The sequence below is a fragment of the Triticum aestivum genome, chromosome 7B (genome assembly GCF_018294505.1).
Source record: "Triticum aestivum cultivar Chinese Spring chromosome 7B, IWGSC CS RefSeq v2.1, whole genome shotgun sequence".
In the NCBI taxonomy this organism is placed as follows: domain Eukaryota; kingdom Viridiplantae; phylum Streptophyta; class Magnoliopsida; order Poales; family Poaceae; genus Triticum; species Triticum aestivum.
Window position 1 is genome coordinate 588,323,851 of NC_057813.1, and position 18,117 is coordinate 588,341,967.

Genomic DNA, 18,117 nt, shown 5'->3' on the forward strand with positions numbered 1-18,117 from the left:
AATAACAAAGAGTCTCTTGTGTCCCCAACACACCAATACAATGGTAAATTGTATAGGTGCACTAGTTCAGCGAAGAGATGGTGATACAAGTGCAAAATGGATAGTAGATAAAGGTATTTGTATTCTGAAATTATAAAAACAACAAGGTAACTAATGGCAAAAGTGAGCGTAAACGGTATTGCAATGGTAGGAAACAAGGCCTAGGGTTCATACTTTCACTAGTGCAAGTTCTCTCAACAATAATAACATAGATAGATCATATAACAATCCCTCAACATGCAACAAAGGGTCACTCCAAAGCAACTAATAGCGCAGAACAAACGAAGAGATTATGGTAGGGTACGAAACCACCTCAAAGTTATTCTTTTGGATCAATCTATTCAAGAGTTCTTACTAGAATAACACCTTAAGACACAAATCAACCAAAACCCTAATGTCACCTAGATACTCCATTGTCACCTCAAGTATCGGTGGGCATGATTATACGATATGCATCACACAATCTCAGATTCATCTATTCAACCAACACAAAGTACTTCAAAGAGTGCCCCAAAGTTTCTATCGGAGAGTCAAGAACGTGTGCCAACCCCTATGCATAGGTTCATGAGTGGAACCCGCAAGCTGGTCACCAAAACATACATCAAATGGCACATGATATCCCATTGTCACCACAGATAAGCACGGCAAGACATACATCAAGTGTTCTCATAAAAGACTCAATCCGATAAGATAACTTCAAAGGGAAAACTCAATTCATCACAAGAGAGTAGAGGGGGAGAAACATCATAATATCCAACTACAATATCAAAGCTCAGGATACATCAAGATCGTGCCATAGAGAGAACACGAGAGAGAGAGATCAAACACATAGCTACTGGTACATACCCTCAGCCCCGAGGGTGAACTACTCCCTCCTCGTCATGGATAGCGCCGGGATGATCAAGATGACCACCGGTGAAGGGTTCCCCCTCTGGCAGGGTGCCGGGAAGGGCTCCCGAGAGGTTTATGGTGGCTACAGAGGCTTGCGGCGGCGGAACTCCCGATCTATCTTGATATTTGATGTTTTTAGGGTACGTAGGCTTATATAGGAGAAAGAAGTCCGTCGGGAGGTGCTCGAGGGGCCCACGAGACAAGGGGCGCGCCCTATAGGGGGGGGGCACCCTCCTATCTCGTGGCTTCCTAGATGACCCCCCGGCTTGTACTCCAAGTCTCGTAGATCATAATCTTCCCAAAAATCACGCTGCCGAAGGTTTCGTTCCATTTGGACTCCGTTTGATATTCCTTTTCTTCGAAATACTGAAACATGCAATAAAACATCAATATGGGCTGGGCCTCCGGTTAATAGGTTAGTCCCAAAAGTAATATAAAAGTGTATAATAAAGCCCATAATCCTTCAAAACAGATAATATAATAGTATGGAAAAATCAAAAATTATAGATACGTTGGAGACGTATCAAGCATCCCCAAGCTTAATTCCTGCTCGTCCTCAAGTAGGTAAATGATAAAAACAGAATTTTTGATGTGGAATGCTACCTAGCATAATTCTCAATGTAATTTTCTTTATTGTGGCATTCAGATCCAAGTGATTCAAAATAAAAGTTCATATTAACAAAAGAAATAGTAACACTTCAAGCATGCTAATAAAAGCAATCATGTCTTCTCAAAATAACATGGCTAAAGAAAGTTCATCCCTACAAAATCATATGGTTAGGCTATGCTTCATTTTCGTCACACAAAGATGTTCCCAACTTCTATACCCCCGATGACAAGCCAAGCAATTGTTTCGTACTTAAATAATCTCAAACTTTTTCAACCTTCACACAATACATGAGCGTGAGCCATGGATATAGCACTATGGGTGGAATAGAATAATGATTGGGGTTGTGTAGAGAAGACAAAAAAGAGAAAGTCTCACATTGACGAGGATAATCAACGGGCTATGGAGATGCCCATCAATTGATGTCAAAATGAGGAGTAGGGATTGCCATGCAACTGATGCACTAGAGTTATAAATGAATGCTCAACAAAAGAAAACTAGTGGGTGTGCATCCAACTTTCTTGCTCACGAAGACCTAGGGCATTTGAGGAAGCCCATCGTAGGAATATACAAGCCAAGTTCTATAATAAAAAAATCCCACTAGTATATGAAAGAGACAACCTATGAGACTCTCTACATGAAGAACATGGTGCTACTTTGAAGCACAATATATGAGACTCAATAAAAAACAAGGTGCTACTTTGAAGCACAAGTGTGGAAAAAGAGATAGTAGCATTGCCCTTTTTATTTATTTTATTTTCTTTTTTTTCTTTTTTTTCTTTTTTTCTTTTTTTTTAATTTTTTTTCTTTTTTTTCTTTTGGCCTTTTTTTGGCCTTTCTTTTTTTCTTTTTGGGCAATGCTCTAATAATGATGATCATCACACTTCTATTGATTACAACACATGAATTACAACTCGAAACTATAACAAGATATGACTCTATATGAATGCCTCCGGCGGTGTACTGGGATGGTGCAATGAATCAAGAGTGACATGTATGAAAAAAAATGCATGGTGGGTTTGCCACAAGTACGATGTCAACTACATGATCATGCAATGGCAATATGAAAAAAGTAAAGTATGTCATAATGATGATGAACGGAACGGTGGAAAGTTGCATGGAAATATATCTCGGAATGGCTATGGAAATGCCATAAATAGGTAGGTATGGTGGCTGTTTTGAGGAAGATATAATGAGGTTTATGTGTGATAGAGCGTATCATATCACGGGGTTTGGATGCACCGGCGAAGTTTGCACCAACTCTCGAGGTGAGAAAGGGCAATGCACGATACCGAAGAGGCTAGCAATGATGGAAAGGTAAAAGTGCGTATAATCCATGGACTCAACATTAGTCAAAAGAACTCATATACTTACTGCAAAAATTTAGATGTCATCAAAAACCAAGCACTACGTGCATGCTCCTAGGGGGATAGATTTGTAGGAAAAGACCATCGCTCCTCCCCGACCGCCACTCATAAGGATGCACAAGCCAGGTACACTTCATGCTTCAAATTTGTTACACAACTTTAACCATACGTGCATGCTACGGGACTTGATAACTTCAACACAAGCATTCTTTAAATTCATAATCACCCAACTAGAATGACTTTAATATCACTACCTCCATATCTCAAAACAATTATCAAGTATCAAATTGATCATAGCATCCAATTCACTTCCTATGATAGTTTTCATTCAAATAACCATGCTGTTTAAGACTCTCAAAATAATATAAGTGAAGCATGAGAGTTCATTAATTTCTACAAAATAAAACACCACCGTGCTCTAAAAGATATAAGTGAAGCACTAGAGAAAATGACAAACTACTCCAACAAGGTATAAGTGAAGATCAATGAGTAGCTAAATAATTATGCAACTATGCGAAGACTCTCTCTAAATAAACAATTTAAGATCTTGGTATATTATTAAAACAGCAATCAAACAAAATAAAATAGCATTGCAAGGAGAGCACGACTCATGTGAAGAAGCAAAAACTTAGGCTCAACCAATACTAACCGATGATTGTTGAAGAAGAAAGGTGGGATGCCTACCGGGGCATCCCCAAGCTTAGATGCTTGAGACTTCTTGGAATATTATCTTGGGGTGCCTTGGGCATCCCCAATCTTGAGCTTTTGTGTCCCCTTAATTCCTCTCATATCATGGTTTCTCTATTTCTTATCAAAAGCTTCATTCACAACAAACTCAACAAGAACTCGTGAGATAGGTTAGTATAAAACAATGCAAAACCTTATCATTTTCTACTGTAACAAATCACTAAAATTATTATTCAACACTGCATACTAAATTCCTCTGCATATTTAATACTCCTATCCTCAAATAGAATCATTAAACAAGCAAACATGTGCAAACAATGCAAACATAACAGCAATCTGCCAAAACAGTACAGTCTGTAAAGAATGCAAGAGTATCAATACTTCCCTGACTCCAAAAATCATGAGAGAAAATTCCCACTGTAATAAATTTATCATAGCTCAATATGCAAAAATATTCAACATTATACCATTCTCTGACTTTTCTAGGGAATTTTTGCAACAGCGGTAAACTTTTTGTTTTCAAACAGCAACATGTATACTAGCAAAATAAGCATGGCAAAGGCTATCCTTGACTTTTTTATTGAAACTAAAGATGCAAAACATTAATCTAAATAACATCAAGTAAATACTAACAGGAGAAAATGACGCTCCAAGCAAAACTCATATCATGTGGCGAATAAAAATATAGCTCCAAGTAAAGTTACCGATGAACGAAGACGAAAGAGGGGATGCCATCCGGGGCATCCCCAAGCTTAGGCTCTTGTTTGTCCTTGAATATTACCTTGGGGTGCCTTGGGCATCCCCAAGATTAGGCTGCTTCCACTCCATATTCCATAGTCCATCGAATCTTCACCCAAAACTTGAAAACTTCAACCACACAAAACTCAACACAAAACTCGTAAGCTCCGTTAGTATAAGAAAATAAAACCACCACTTAGGTACTGTAATGAACTCATTATAAATTCATATTGGTGTAATATCTACTGTATTCTAACTTCTCTATGGTTCATACCCTCCGATACTACTCATAGATTTATCAAAATAAGCAAACAACACATAGAAAACAGAATCTGTCAAAAACAGAACAGTCTGTAGTAATCTGTATCAAATGTATACTTCTGGAGCTCAAACAATTCTGAAATAAATTTCTGGACCTGAGTAATTTGTCTATTAATCATCTGCAAAACGAATCAACCTAAAATCACTCTTCACTAAAAAATGACAGCTAATCTCGTGAGCGCAAAAGTTTCTCTTTTTTACAGCAAGATCACATAAACTTCACCTAAGTCTTCCTAAAGGTTCTACTTGCACTTTATTGAAACAAAAGCTATAAAACATGATTAATACAGTATCATAATCATGTGGACACACAAAAACAGTAAGGGTAAATATTGGGTTGTCCCCCAACAAGCGCTTTTCTTTAATGCCTTTTTAGCTAGGCATGATGATGGCAATGATGCTCACGTAAAAGATAAGAATTGAAACATAACGGGAGCATCATGAAGCATATGACTAGCACATTTAAGCGTAACCCACTTCCTATGCATAGGTATTTTGTGAGCAAACAACTTATGGGAAGAATAATCAACTAGCATAGGAAGGAAAAACAAGCATAGCTTCAAAATTTTCAGCACATAGGGAGGAAACTTGACATTATTGCAATTCCTACAAGCATAAGTTCCTCCCTCATAATAATTTTCAGTAGCATCATGAATGAATTCAACAATATAACCAGCACCTAAAGCATTCTTTTCATGATCTACAAGCATAGAAAATTTATTACTCTCCACATAAGCAAAATACTTCTCATTCGGAATAGTGAGAGTATCATAAGGGACTTGAACACTAAAAATTGTTTCCACATTAAAAGAGTAATGTTTAGAAAAAGGGTAATCATAATCATGACAAGTTTTCTAAATATAATCATCACTACTTTTTATAGCATAAGTTTCATCACAAAAATCATCATAAGTAGCAACTTCGTTCTCATCATAATCGATGGAAACCTCTCCCAAGATAGTGGAATCACTAAATAAAGTTGACACTCTTCCAAATCCACTTTCATATTCATCACAATAAGATTCAACATCCTCCAAAATAGTGGGATCACTACTTCCTAAAGTTGACACTCTTCCAAACCCACTTTCATCATAAAGAGTGTAAGTGCATCTAGTGCCCCTTAGTGATTTTGGTGTATTGAAGACTTATAGGTTAAGTGACTGATGCGTTTGTGAGTGTACACAGGTCTATAAGTCTATGAGGAGTTTGATATTTACAGAGAAAGTCGACCCCTAAAAATGAAGTTCTTCGATTGAAGACTTTGGATTTCTGAAGACTTTCTGAAGACTTTGAAAGTGAAGAAATTGGTGTGACCTTGAAGACTTGGCAAATCATTCAAGGAACATGAAGCGTGAAGACTTTTGTCTTCGTAGTTTTATTTTCTCTTTTTTGAGTCATAGGAAACACCGTACTGTTAAAGGGGGTCGAGGAAATACTAAGGAAAAATTTCCATGTGATGCTCAACTCAAAATCCTACACCTACCAATCCATTCGAGTGAAGCCATTGGAAATCTCGCACAGTTCAGTCATATTCTTCAGTGACAGAGACGAAGTTCTTCTGGTCTCTGAGGAATTTGTTCTGACTGAAGAGTTAGGAATTCGCTAGTGCGGATTGCCTACCAAGTGAGGAACATGATAGCCCTGAGGAATTCGAACCCCCAATATTCCGACCGTTGCTGTGCTACGCGCCAGCTGCCCCAAAATATCTACCCACCTAACGGTCATATCAGACAAGGGCATTTATGTCTTATCATGTCGGGCTGCTCCCCGGCTATAAATAGCCGCCCCCTAAAACCACTAGTTGGTTGGCCGCTCCGAGAGAAACTGACACTTGTCATTTGAGAGCAACCCATCCTCCGAGGACTTTGAGTGAAAATCATCAAGTGAGGAAATCCCAAAACCCAAACCTAGAAAACCCCAAGTGATTGAGCATCACTGAAGAGATTGATCCTGCGTGGATTTGACGCTTGTTTCCTTTGAAGACTGTGCTTCTTCCAGATGGTTAGGCGTCAAGGTCTAGAGCATCCAAGAGGAATTGTGGATCACCGAGTGACCGAGTTTGTGAAGGTTCGGAAGTCACCTGAAGACTTACCACGAGTGATTGGGTGAGGTCTGTGTGACTTTAGCTCAAGGAGAATACGGTGAGGACTGTGTGTCCGGGACTGGGTGTCCTCGAGTTTAAATACTCAGCCGCTCCAACCAGATGTACAACTGAGACATCAGTTGGAACTGGTCTACCAAATCATTGTCTTCACCGAGCTACTGCTTCTATTTCCTCAACTCGTTAAATTCCTCATGTATGTTGTTGTGTGCCTGTTCATATCTGTTTGAAGACATTGACTGAAGACTTTCTCAATTTCCTCTGTTCTATTTGTTCATTATGTCCGTCTTCTTCCTTGTGTTATCCTGTGTTTATGCTTTCTGTACTCTGTACTTGTCTTCATTTCATCATGATGACTATGCTTTTGTTCTGTTATCTTCTTTTCTGAGTACTTATTCTGCTGCAAGTAGTTCTTAATTTAGGAATTTCCTCACCAGAAAATTCCTCAGTGAAGAATCCATAAAAATCACCTATTCACCCCCCTCTAGTCGATATAACACACTTTCAATTGGTATCAGAGCAAGGTACTCCCTTGTTCTGTGTGATTTTGGTTTAACCACCTGTAGTTCTAGTTATGTCGACCGCAGGTATGATCAAGGTCTCTACTGGGTGTCCTACCTTCGATGGCACAGACTACCCCTAATGGAAGAATAAGATGCGAATGCATCTTGAAGCAATTGACAACAATCTCTGGTATGTTGTTGAAAATGGTGTTCCCTCAGTCACACCTTCCCTGAATGCTACTGATGTGAAGAGATTCAAGCAACTTGATTCTAAAGCGAAGAATATCATATGTGGCCATCTGAGTAAAGGGAAGTATGGTAGAGTGAGTGCTTTGGAAACTGCTAAGCTTATCTGGGATAGGCTCTCCAAATTAAACGAAGGAGTCTCAACTCAACATGACTCTCGTGTTGATGTTTTTCGCAATCTCTTCAACCGCTTCAAAAGACTCGACAATGAAAATGTTCAGCAAACCTTCGATCGCCTCACTGATATCTCAAATGAGCTTCAAGCGCTTGGCACCACTGATATCACCGACCATGAGGTGGTGAAGAAATTGCTGAGATCACTTGATTCTTCATTTGACACTCTGGCACTGATGATTCAGGAGCGTGTTGATTACAAGTCACTTGATCCCGCTATTATCCTCGAGAGGCTAAACACTCATGAGTTCCAGCTTGCTGAGAGGAGAGATCTCTATGGTTCGAGCTATGGCAAACCACGTGCTCTGAAGGCCAAGGCAGTCTCTGATTCTGAGGAAGAAGACTCTACCAGCAGCCTTGGTGATCCTGAAGAACTGAGCCAGGAACTAGCACTGCTCGTGAAGAAATTTTAGAAGTTTTCAAGACGTGGTCGCTTTGGAAAATCCTCAAGGAGCAACGATTCCTCTTCTGGTGACTACAAGAAAAGGCTGTGCCACAAATGCAAGAAGCCTGGTCACTATATTCAAGATTGTCCTCAGTGGGACAAGGAATTAAAGAAGAAGAAATACAAGGATTACAGTTCTGATGATGCCAAGAAGAAGAAGAAATCTTCAAAGTCTTCATCATCAAAATCCTCAAAGTCTTCATCCCACAAGAAGAGCAGCTCCAAGAAGGCTCAAGCATTCATTGGCAAGGAAATGGATTCTGAGGCTGAATCTGAGGACCATGAGGAAGAGGAGGCATCCGAGGAGTCTGAGTCAGGTGTGGCAAGTCTAGCTCTTGCTACCGCATTTGTTAGCAAGTCTATCTTCAACTCTGAAGAAAATGGCAACACTGTCGGCTTTCTGGGAATGGGCCCCCCAGACATGCCTGCCTGCGGCCTGCGGCGTGGCTCAAAGGGGGGCCCAGCACGGCCCATCTTCATCAGCACAAGCTCAAGACCCTCATGAGGGGCCAAGCCTCGTGGGGCGGACAACAAGGAACTTCCTCAGGCATGGCCTCGTCAGGCTGGCTCACGAGGAGGCAGAGATTTCAAGGCGGGGTACCTCGCGAGGTGCCCATGACGCAAGCCATGACGACCAATGGCGCCTGCCGGGCGCCAGCCCGCGCAGTGTCCCTCTTTCCTCTTTGGTGCAAGGGGAGCAAGCGCAGGCGAGAGCATTAAGCAAAGGCGTCCATTTCGGTGCAACAAGACCAAGACCAGTCCAACGGCAGGATGGAGGTCACCGTGGAGCCCAAGTCGGCGTCACCACCATAGCCTTTGACAGGCGAGGACCAACTTTAGTCAGGATAAGTGTACTAGATGTTCCCCTTCAAATTGGCCAATTGTTGGCGCCCTTCCCGCTCAATATTTGGGAAGAGGCCCAGGGCCTTCGCCTATAAATAGGACTAGCCACCCACAGGGTAGGGGGGATCGATCAATCCATCCGACCGGAAAAAAAGAGAGCGACCACAAGAACAGACCCTCGCGAGGCTGTTCTTCCTTGTATTGTTCATCATCAGCCCAAGAGGCAATCCACCACACCACACACTGGAGTAGGGTATTACACAACAATGGTGGCCTGAACCAGTATAAATCCTGTGTCTCTTGTGTTGTTCTTCTCGTAGTTTAGATCCTAGCGATTCGGCGAGGAACAGGTAGGTAGAAGGTGGAACCTCCGCGCGCACCCCAGTGTTCGAACCTCAAGGGTCTGCCGGAACCCGAAATCCGACATTTGGCGCGCCAGGTAGGGGTGCTCCGGACTTCGTCTTCCGTTGCCCTGTTCTCCTCCGACCATCGCGACCATGTATGACGCACGCCAGGTTCGTGCCGAGCGCCGAGCCGCCCTCGCTTCCCGCGTCGCCCAGACGGCTCCCGTCGGCGGGCGCCCTCGTCGTTCCCCGTCGCCTGCCGTCAACGCCGCCACCGGCCCGGCGGGGAATGAGCAGCAAGCATCGTCCCAACACTCGTCCATGAGGCGAGACGGCCGTACCGCTACGCCCTCGCTCACCCCCGCTGGTTCTTCATCCCGAGCGCCCCGTGCGTCCATGGAGGCTCGAGCTGCACTCATCGCGGCAAATGAGCTAACGTCTATGAAGAGTGGCTCGACCGAGTCGCTGAACTCGTCCGTGCCGTTGGGGGCTCCCCCGCGCCAACTTTCTCGCTGCACCGCGCCCCGCCATGCGCGGGCAATGAAGCTCCTGGGGCGCCTTAGCCGCCTCCCCCTCAAGAAGGCGCCCTGGCTCCAAGGCGCGCGGCCCCTGGGTGGAACCCGCCCCGTCAGGAACCAGCGCAGCGGGAGCAGAGCTGCCAAGAGGTCCCACGCCCTCGAGAAGCTGCCCGAGCGCTCCCTGCTCCGGCTCGTCCCGACCACGCTCCTGCTCCAGCATGTCAAGACCCCGCGCTGCACCTAGCTGCAGCGCACGTTGACCCGCAAGACCGAGCCCTTCGTCCTCCAAGGCCTCCTGTGGCCACAGCGGGCTGCCGCGCCTTCACCACCGAGCTACGCACCGTCGCGTGGCCCGGCAAGTTCAAGCCAGACCTGCCTCCTCGCTACGACGGCACGGCAGACCCTACAGAGTTCCTTCAGCTCTACGAGCTCGGCATTGAGGCTGCCAACGGAGACGAGAAGGTCATGGCGAACTGGTTCCCCATGGCTCTCAAGGACGGGGCCCGCACCTGGCTTCTGAACCTGGCCCCAGGCACGATCTCCTCCTGGGACGAGATGCACACCCGCTTAATTGCCAACTTCCAGGGTACTCGCGACTGGCCACCCGCCGTGAGCGACATGCGCCGCATCAAGCAACAACCGGGGGAAACCCTACAGAAGTACATCCAGCGCTTCAACAACGCGCGCCTCAAGATTCCCAAGGTGACCGAGGAGGCCATCATCTCAGCCTTCTCTGATGGCGTGCTAGACGTCAAGATGAAGGAGGAGCTTGCAATGCATGAAGATCTGTGCACTTCCTTGGAGCTGTTCAACCTGACGACCAAGTGCGCCAGGGCTGAGGAAGGGCGTCTCTCCCTCCTCGAATTGCCTGCCGCAGACCCTGAAGAGAAGAAGCCCAAGGCAAAGGATGTGAAGCGCAAGGGGGCTGCCATGCTCGCGGCAGAACCAGACACCAAGCGGGGCAGAGATCAGCCCGAATCCTCCAAGGGCAGTCGGTACTGCGTGTACCACGACCTCCACACCCACAACACCAATGAATGCCAAGAGCTCAGGGCCGTGCATGAAGGACGGACTGGCCGACGTCCCGACCGCAACGACCGGGGCTACGGACGACGAGGAGGAAGGAACGCAGGACGCTGGGAAGACCGCGGCCCACGTCAAGGGTGGCGCCACCAACCTCGCGAGGATCGCTGGCAGGACCCGCCTCGCGAGGGAGGCTGGAGGGATCAGCCTCGCGAGGATCGCCCGCAAGGTAACGCAGGCCTCCCTCCGCTACCGCCACAACCAAGGAGAAATGAGGACCGTCATGAGGACGAAGGGGCTGGGGGCTTCCAGGAACCACGTGCCGCCTGCATCCTAGGCGGAGCTCAAGCCTCAGCCTCTCAACGCATCTTCAAGCAGTTCTCCCGCGAGGTGAATGCAGTCCTCCCCAAGCTCAAGGCCACGCGCCCTCTCAGGTGGTCGGCGTGCGCCATCACGTTCAGCTCAGCGAATCAGCTCAAGTGCGCGGCCACAGCCGGAGTCCTCCCGATGCTTTGTTCCCCAATCATCAGCAACGTGCTAGTCACCAAGACCCTCATCGATGGCGGGGCAGGGCTCAACGTCCTGTCCGTGGAAACATTCAACAATCTCCAAGTACCCTACAGTCAGCTTCAGCCCACCAAGCCTTTCTCCGGAGTCACCGACGGCTCCACGGTCCCGATTGGGCAGGTCCGCCTCCCTGTCACCTTCAGGGCACACGACAACTACCGTACCGAGCTCATCGACTTCGACGTCGCCCACATTCGCCTGCCGTACAATGCCATCCTTGGGTACCCAGCGCTGGCCAAGTTCATGGCCGTACCCACCACGGCTACAACGTCCTCAAGATGCCAGGAAGTGGCGGTGTCATCACGGTGCCCTGCGAAGAGAGAGACGCAGTATGCTCCCTGGAGAGAGCCTTTCAGGCCGCATCACTGGAAGACCCGGATTGTGGAAGCAGGAGGCTTCCCGAGGCCGCCCCCAAGAAGAAGAAGACATCGACCGGCCCGGCCCCTCAGGAGGCAGGTCCCTCTGGGCCCGCGCCTGCTCAGGGGGAACCTCCCTACATCGCATAGGGAAGCGCGCCCTGCGCCCTCCTCAAGCAGGGTTCGGGGGCTCTCCCCTGGAGGTCCCTCGACCTCGCCAAGGTCACGAGGGAGGCGCTTGGGCACCACGTGGAGGCGTGCTTCGAAGCACGTTTCCATCAAGAATGAGCAAGGCAAGGAGGGCCAAACCCTCAGGAGTTCGTCAGCAAGACCATTCAGGAGCTACAGGAGTCAAGGGTCATGAGAGGCAGCCGCCGCTTACCCGCTGTGGCCCCCCATCCAGGCGAGGATGGTAGGCTGCGCGTCTGCATCGACATACAAGGGCTCAATGAAGCTGCGTCTTAGGAGCGCCTCTGGCCTTCGCAAGTGGGACGCTACAAGGGCCCGCCCCACAGCTACGTTCGCATGCCTTACGGCTTGCCGAAACGCGGCTGCTACGCACTGGCCCATCATGAGGGCCATCCTGGAGGCTCAAGAGATCAGGCGTTCTGCAGCCCTGGCGGAGATGGAGACGGTCTGCGAGGAGCCACCAGCGCCTCCGGAGCCTCCCGAGGCCCCAGGGCCTGGGGGCTCATGAGGATCTGCTCCCGCAGCCCACCGAGTCTACTGCGTCAACACCCCTTCGTCTTCAGCATCGTTAGGTGACATCTTTCTAGTTTCATTTCCAACTGGGAGCACCCCTAGGGCTGCATTATTCCCAGGCCGCATGGGTCCGTCCCTGTGGCATGTATCTCTTTTGTTTCATGTTCTTAGCCCACTCTACTGGGGGCGCCCCTCGGGCTGCATTATCCCCAAGCCGCTCGGGTCAGACCCAGTGGCATGTACCCCTCTTGCATTTATCTTAGGGCCGTGTTTTCGACCCGTCATGCTTGTTGCTTGGTGCCTGTTTATGGTACCTCTTTTTCCTCCTGGATGTCGCAAGCTTGCGCGTTAAAGGGGGGGTGCCTGAGCATCGCGACTCAGGGCTCCTACCGGCTCTCCGGCCCTCACCCTCTGGTCTGCCCACGGCATCGCGCCCCGGCACACCAGCGACGGCTGAGACCAGCCCGAGAGCCGGGACCCGAGGATGTAGAGTTTCGACATCTAACCAAGCTTGCGTGTTAAAGGGGGGGGTGCCCGAGCATCGCGACTCAGGGCTCCTACTGGCTCTCTGGCCCTCACCCTCTGGTCTACCCACGACATCGTGCCCCGGCACACCAGCGACGGCTGAGACCAGCCCGAGAGCCGGGACCCGAGGGCGTAGAGTTTAGACATCTAACCAAGCTTGCGCGTTAAAGGGGGGGTGCCTGAGCATCGCGACTCAGGGCTCCTACCGGCTCTCCGGCCCTCACCCTCTGGTCTGCCCACGGCATCGCGCCCCGGCACACCAGCGACGGCTGAGACCAGCCCGAGAGCCGGGATCCAAGGACGTAGAGTTTCGACATCTAATCAAGCTTGCGCGTTAAAGGGGGGGGTGCCTGAGCATCGCGACTCAGGGCTCCTACCGGCTCTCCGGCCCTCACCCTCTGGTCTGCCCATGGCATCGCGCCCCGGCACACCAGCGACGGCTGAGACCAGCCCGAGAGTCGGGACCCGAGGACGTAGAGCATCAGCATCTATCCAAATTTGCAGGAACACACTCCAAGATAAGGCCCAGAGCCAGGCGCAACCCGCCTTGAGGTAGGGCCCCGTGAGTCCCGCCCTGGCTCACGGGTGCCTAGATACACCTCGTCAAGCCCTACCGTGCCAGCCACGTGTCAGGGCGGGGCTGTACACGCCCCGGGGGCTCCTCCCGGAGGGGAGCCTCCTCCCATGCACCAGTGGAAGCACCATGCTCCGCGCTGGCTGACGACACTATCGAGGAGCGGCTATGCCTGTACGCATACGGAAGCGCTATGCTCCGCACTGGTGATAAACAACTGAGGGTGGCCCCCTGGGCCGCATCAACCTCAGGGAGCCCAGAGCTCAGTGTCTAGCCTCATCGCAATGCCTCCCCTCGGGAGTGCCGCGCGAGGGGGCTGGGCACGGGGGCTACGCGCCTGAGCCACGCCCAGGCGCACGCCACCCAGCCAGGCCCCCGGCCTGGTTCGTCGCGCGTCCCTCCCTGAGCGGAGCCAATGTATGAAGGCCGTTTGAGCGTCAAGGGGGACTCCTAAGCATCGCGACTCAGGAGCCTAACTGGTCACATAGCCCCTCACTCCTTGGTCCCGTCCTGGTTTCAGGTCGGGGTTAACGGCGGTTGAGGTATGCGCGGGGCCGGGCTCTGTAGACGTAGAACGATAGATCCACCCCCACATCTCACCTCCCTACTTGTTGTTCGGGCGCCAAGGGGGACTCCTGAGCATCACGACTCAGGAGCCTAACTTGTCACGTAGCCCCTCACTCCTTGGTCCCGTCCTGGTTTCCAGTCGGGGCTAACGACGGCTGAGGTATGCATGGGGCCGGGCTCTGCCGGCGTAGGACACAAGCAAGTAGGAAGGAAATAGCGCAAATTTCAAGGAATTCAAAAGCAAATATTATAGTCCATACTGTTATCACAGCACCAAATGCAAGTTTTAACGCCTCCCCGAGGCCTGATACATGTGCAGAAACTAAAAGCAGGGCGGGAGCCACAACGAAGTCACTTGCCGGCCGTGGAGTTGCGTGGAGCGGGTTTGCCTTGTGGAGCTACCGGGCTAGCAGCGCTCCACTTCGGCCTGGTGCTGAAGGCCCGGAACTTCCCCAGCAGAGCCTCCGCACGACCCTTCACAGCCTCAGCAGCGGCAGCGGCATGCTCGCCACTCGCCGGCTCCAGCAGGCTGTCGAGGTCGACGTTGGGGTCCCAAAGATAGATGTGGGTGAACACCCGTGTCAGCGCCGCAGAAGACAAGACGCGTGCCTCGGCCTCAGCCGTAGGGCCGAGGCCAAGGGCGACATCATCAAGGGCACGAACCAGGAAGGGAAGCAGCTTGGCGGGGCCGTCCTCCTCGCCGGCAAGCGGGCTCTCCAGGCCGCTCTCATAAAGCGTCTTCAATGAAGCTCGGGCCTTCTCCTCCATCTCCGCAAAGGCCACACGATCCTCGGCAAGAACCCGTGCCTTTCCTTCCAACTCAACCTTCCTAACCTCCATCTCCTGCTCCAGCGCGCCTAGGCGGTCACGGCGCTTCTTGAGCTTGGTGTCCCAGTCCTTGACGGCCGCCTCGCGAGCCTTCATGCCGTCCTCCTGCTCCAGGCGAAGGCGAGTCGCCTTGGCGATCCGGTCCTGCAGGCCCTTCAGCTCGCCCTCCAGCACCTCGCAATGACCTCGGGCATTAGCTGCCTCCCCCAAGGCGGCATCGTGGGCAACCTTCGCCCCAAGGACGGCCTGCTTCTCCTCGTCACAGGCCGTCGAGGCCTGGACCAGCGCCGCCCGAATCGAAGCATCAGAGCGAATCCAGCCAGAGGCTAGCTCCAAGCGCCCGGCCACCAAATGAGGGTCGGCGCTCAGAAGATCCCGCCGCAGACGGTCCAGTTCAGCAGCAGCATGATCCAGGACAGTAGGAGGAGACGTGGAAGCAGTAGTCAGCATAGTAGGAGGAGAAGGCGGCAGCGTGACCACGATGTCCTAAGGAGGAGCCTGCTGCGCCCCAGCGGCTGTGGCGACGGCGTCAAGCGGGGGCGCCTCAGGGGTCGCCAGGGCCATAGGAGCCGAGCTCGCCCCAGCCGGCTCGGCAGGGCCTCGCAGGGACGCCTAGGTAGGAGAGGCCCGTGCGTCACGTTCATCTTCTTTCGCGGGCAGAGGCGCTGCCGCGGATGGAGTCTCAGGAGCCCCCTTCGGCTTCTTTGCCGTGGGCGCCAACCTAGCCGGGAGATATGAGCGTCAAGCCTCAGCAATGAAACAAGAAATAAGACAGGGATCAAGCACTTACAAGTCGTCGCCCGCAGACTCGAGCAGCCTCCGGCTGTACTTGAAGCCTGAGAGCCGGTTGCAAGGGTCGGCCTCAGGGAGCGCGGGTGCAGCTGGGGCGCCTGCGGATCGCCTCGGGGCTGGGGCGGACCCGCGGGGGATCAGCCCAGTCCGGTCCTTCTTCAGAACCGGGGGTAGGCTCCCGCCGCCCTGCTCGCCATCACCCTCGTCATCATCGCTCAGAGAAAGGCGGAGAGTGCGGGACTTGCGCCGAGGAGGTGGAGCCCTTGACTCTGCCTCAGAGTCAGCCCCCTTTTCCCGTTCCCCTTCCTCCCTCTCTTCGCTGGAGTCGCCGGAGGATATGTCCACCATGTCCTCAGGAGCCTCCCCAGGCACAGGCCTGTCCCCGTCGAGGATGGGAATGGAGCCCACAACCTGCTCCCAGTCCTCACGAAGGAACAGGGGCGTCGGAGCGCCCTCCAACCTTGCCACGTCGCCCCCGACCAAAGACTGGAGGACCGCGGCCAGATCCTCATCGGCCAGGACCACGGGGCTTGGGTGGGGCCTCCACATCGGAAGCGAGTACTAATGAAGCGGAGCCAGCTGATGCTCCAGGAACTCCCTCAGAAGAGAGGCTCCAGTCAGCTTCGCCGCCGCCATGCTGGCCGGCCTCAGATCCGCGTCCATCTTCTCCAACACCAGCCTCGCACGGGGATCCACAAGCTCCACTCGAGACCAGTCGTTGGAGCTTGAGGGGAGCCCCGTGGGCAAGGCCAGCCGGGGGTTGACGCGCCCAGCATCAACAAGGACCCACTTGCTCCTGAAACCCTCAATCCTTTTCCCGGGATTCGAAATGGCGATGGAGCTGCCGTACGCGACGAAGCTCGCACACGCAGAGACGGAGCCGCGAGAGGGCCAGAGGTAGAAGTAGTGGCGCAGCAGGGCCACAGAGGGCTTCACCCCCACGTGAGCCTCACAATAGTAGGCGAAGATTGCCAGAAGGAGGACTGAATTGGGGTGGAGATGCAGAGCTTGAAGGTTGTAATGGCAGAGGACGGAAAAGAAGAACTCAGAGAAGGGAGGCACCAGACCTGCGACAATGGCGCTCACGAAGAGCGGATAGAAGGTGCTTCCTTGGCCCTCAGGGAGGGCAAAGCCGGCCTTGAACACCTTCGCCCCGTCAACGCCCTGCGCCGCTGCCAACTGGCGCACCCGGGCAAGGCTCGCCTCCGACACGTTTGGCGAGTCCAGGGCGGACGAGTACCAAGCTTCGGCCGGGGCCTGGCGAGGCGCCATGGCTGGCTAGGGCGCGTGGGTGGAATAGATCTAGATTTTTCGAAGGAAAGAAGGAGAGGCGCAAGAAAGGGGATCTGAGCAGCAACTGGAGAGAGCAAAGGAGGCAGAGGGCAGATGCCGCTCCTTATCAACTAGTGCGGTTGTGGAGACACCCATGTCCAATCAACCGCCACGCGGCGCCCAAGGCTGCAGGCTGTTAGGGCCCATGACGCTTCGCACTTGCCCTTTCGCCTCTCTGCTCGGCCAAGTCCGGGTGCGCCTTGGGCCCGGGGGCTACTATCGGTGTTCTAGGAACGGTGGCCCCCAGACTTTCCTGCCTGCGGCCTGCGGCGTGGCTCAAAGGGGGGCCCAGCACGGCCCATCTTCATCAGTACAAGCTCAAGACCCTCGCGAGGGGCCAAGCCTCGCGGGGCGGACGACAAGGAACTTCCTCAGGCACGGCCTCGTCAGGCTGGCTCACGAGGAGGTGGAGAGTTCAAGGCGGGGTACCTCGCGAGGTGCCCATGACGCAAGCCATGACGACCAAGGGCGCCTGCCGGGCGCCAGCCCGTGCAGTGTCCCTATTTCCTCTTTGGTGCAAGGGGAGCAAGCGCAGGCGAGAGCATCAAGCAAAGGCGTCCATTTCGGTGCAACAAGACCAAGACCAGTCCAACGGCAGGATGGAGGTCACCATGGAGCCCAAGTCGGCGTCACCACCAGAGCCTTTGACAGGCGAGGACCAACTTTAGTCAGGATAAGTGTACTAGATGTTCCCCTTCAAATTGGCCAATTGTTGGCACCCTTCCCGCTCAATATTTGGGAAGAGGCCCAGGGCCTTCGCCTATAAATAGGACTAGCCACCCACAGGGTAGGGGGATCGATCAATCCATCCGACCGACAAAAAAGAGAGCGACCACAAGAACAGACCCTCGCGAGGCTGTTCTTCCTTGTATTGTTCATCATCAGCCCAAGAGGCAATCCACCACACCACACACTGGAGTAGGGTATTACACCACAATCGTGGCCTGAACCAGTATAAATCCTGTGTCTCTTGTGTTGTTGTTCTCGTAGTTTAGATCCTAGCGATTCGGTGAGGAACAGGTAGGTA

The 18,117-nt window shown here is 51.6% G+C and overlaps 1 pseudogene; it reads right to left on the bottom strand.

Moving 5' to 3' along the window:
* The window catches only part of LOC123158207 (uncharacterized), a 32,524-nt pseudogene extending 16,418 nt beyond the window's left edge, over window positions 1–16,106 (bottom strand).
* Between the last annotated feature and the right edge of the window lie 2,011 nt (window positions 16,107–18,117).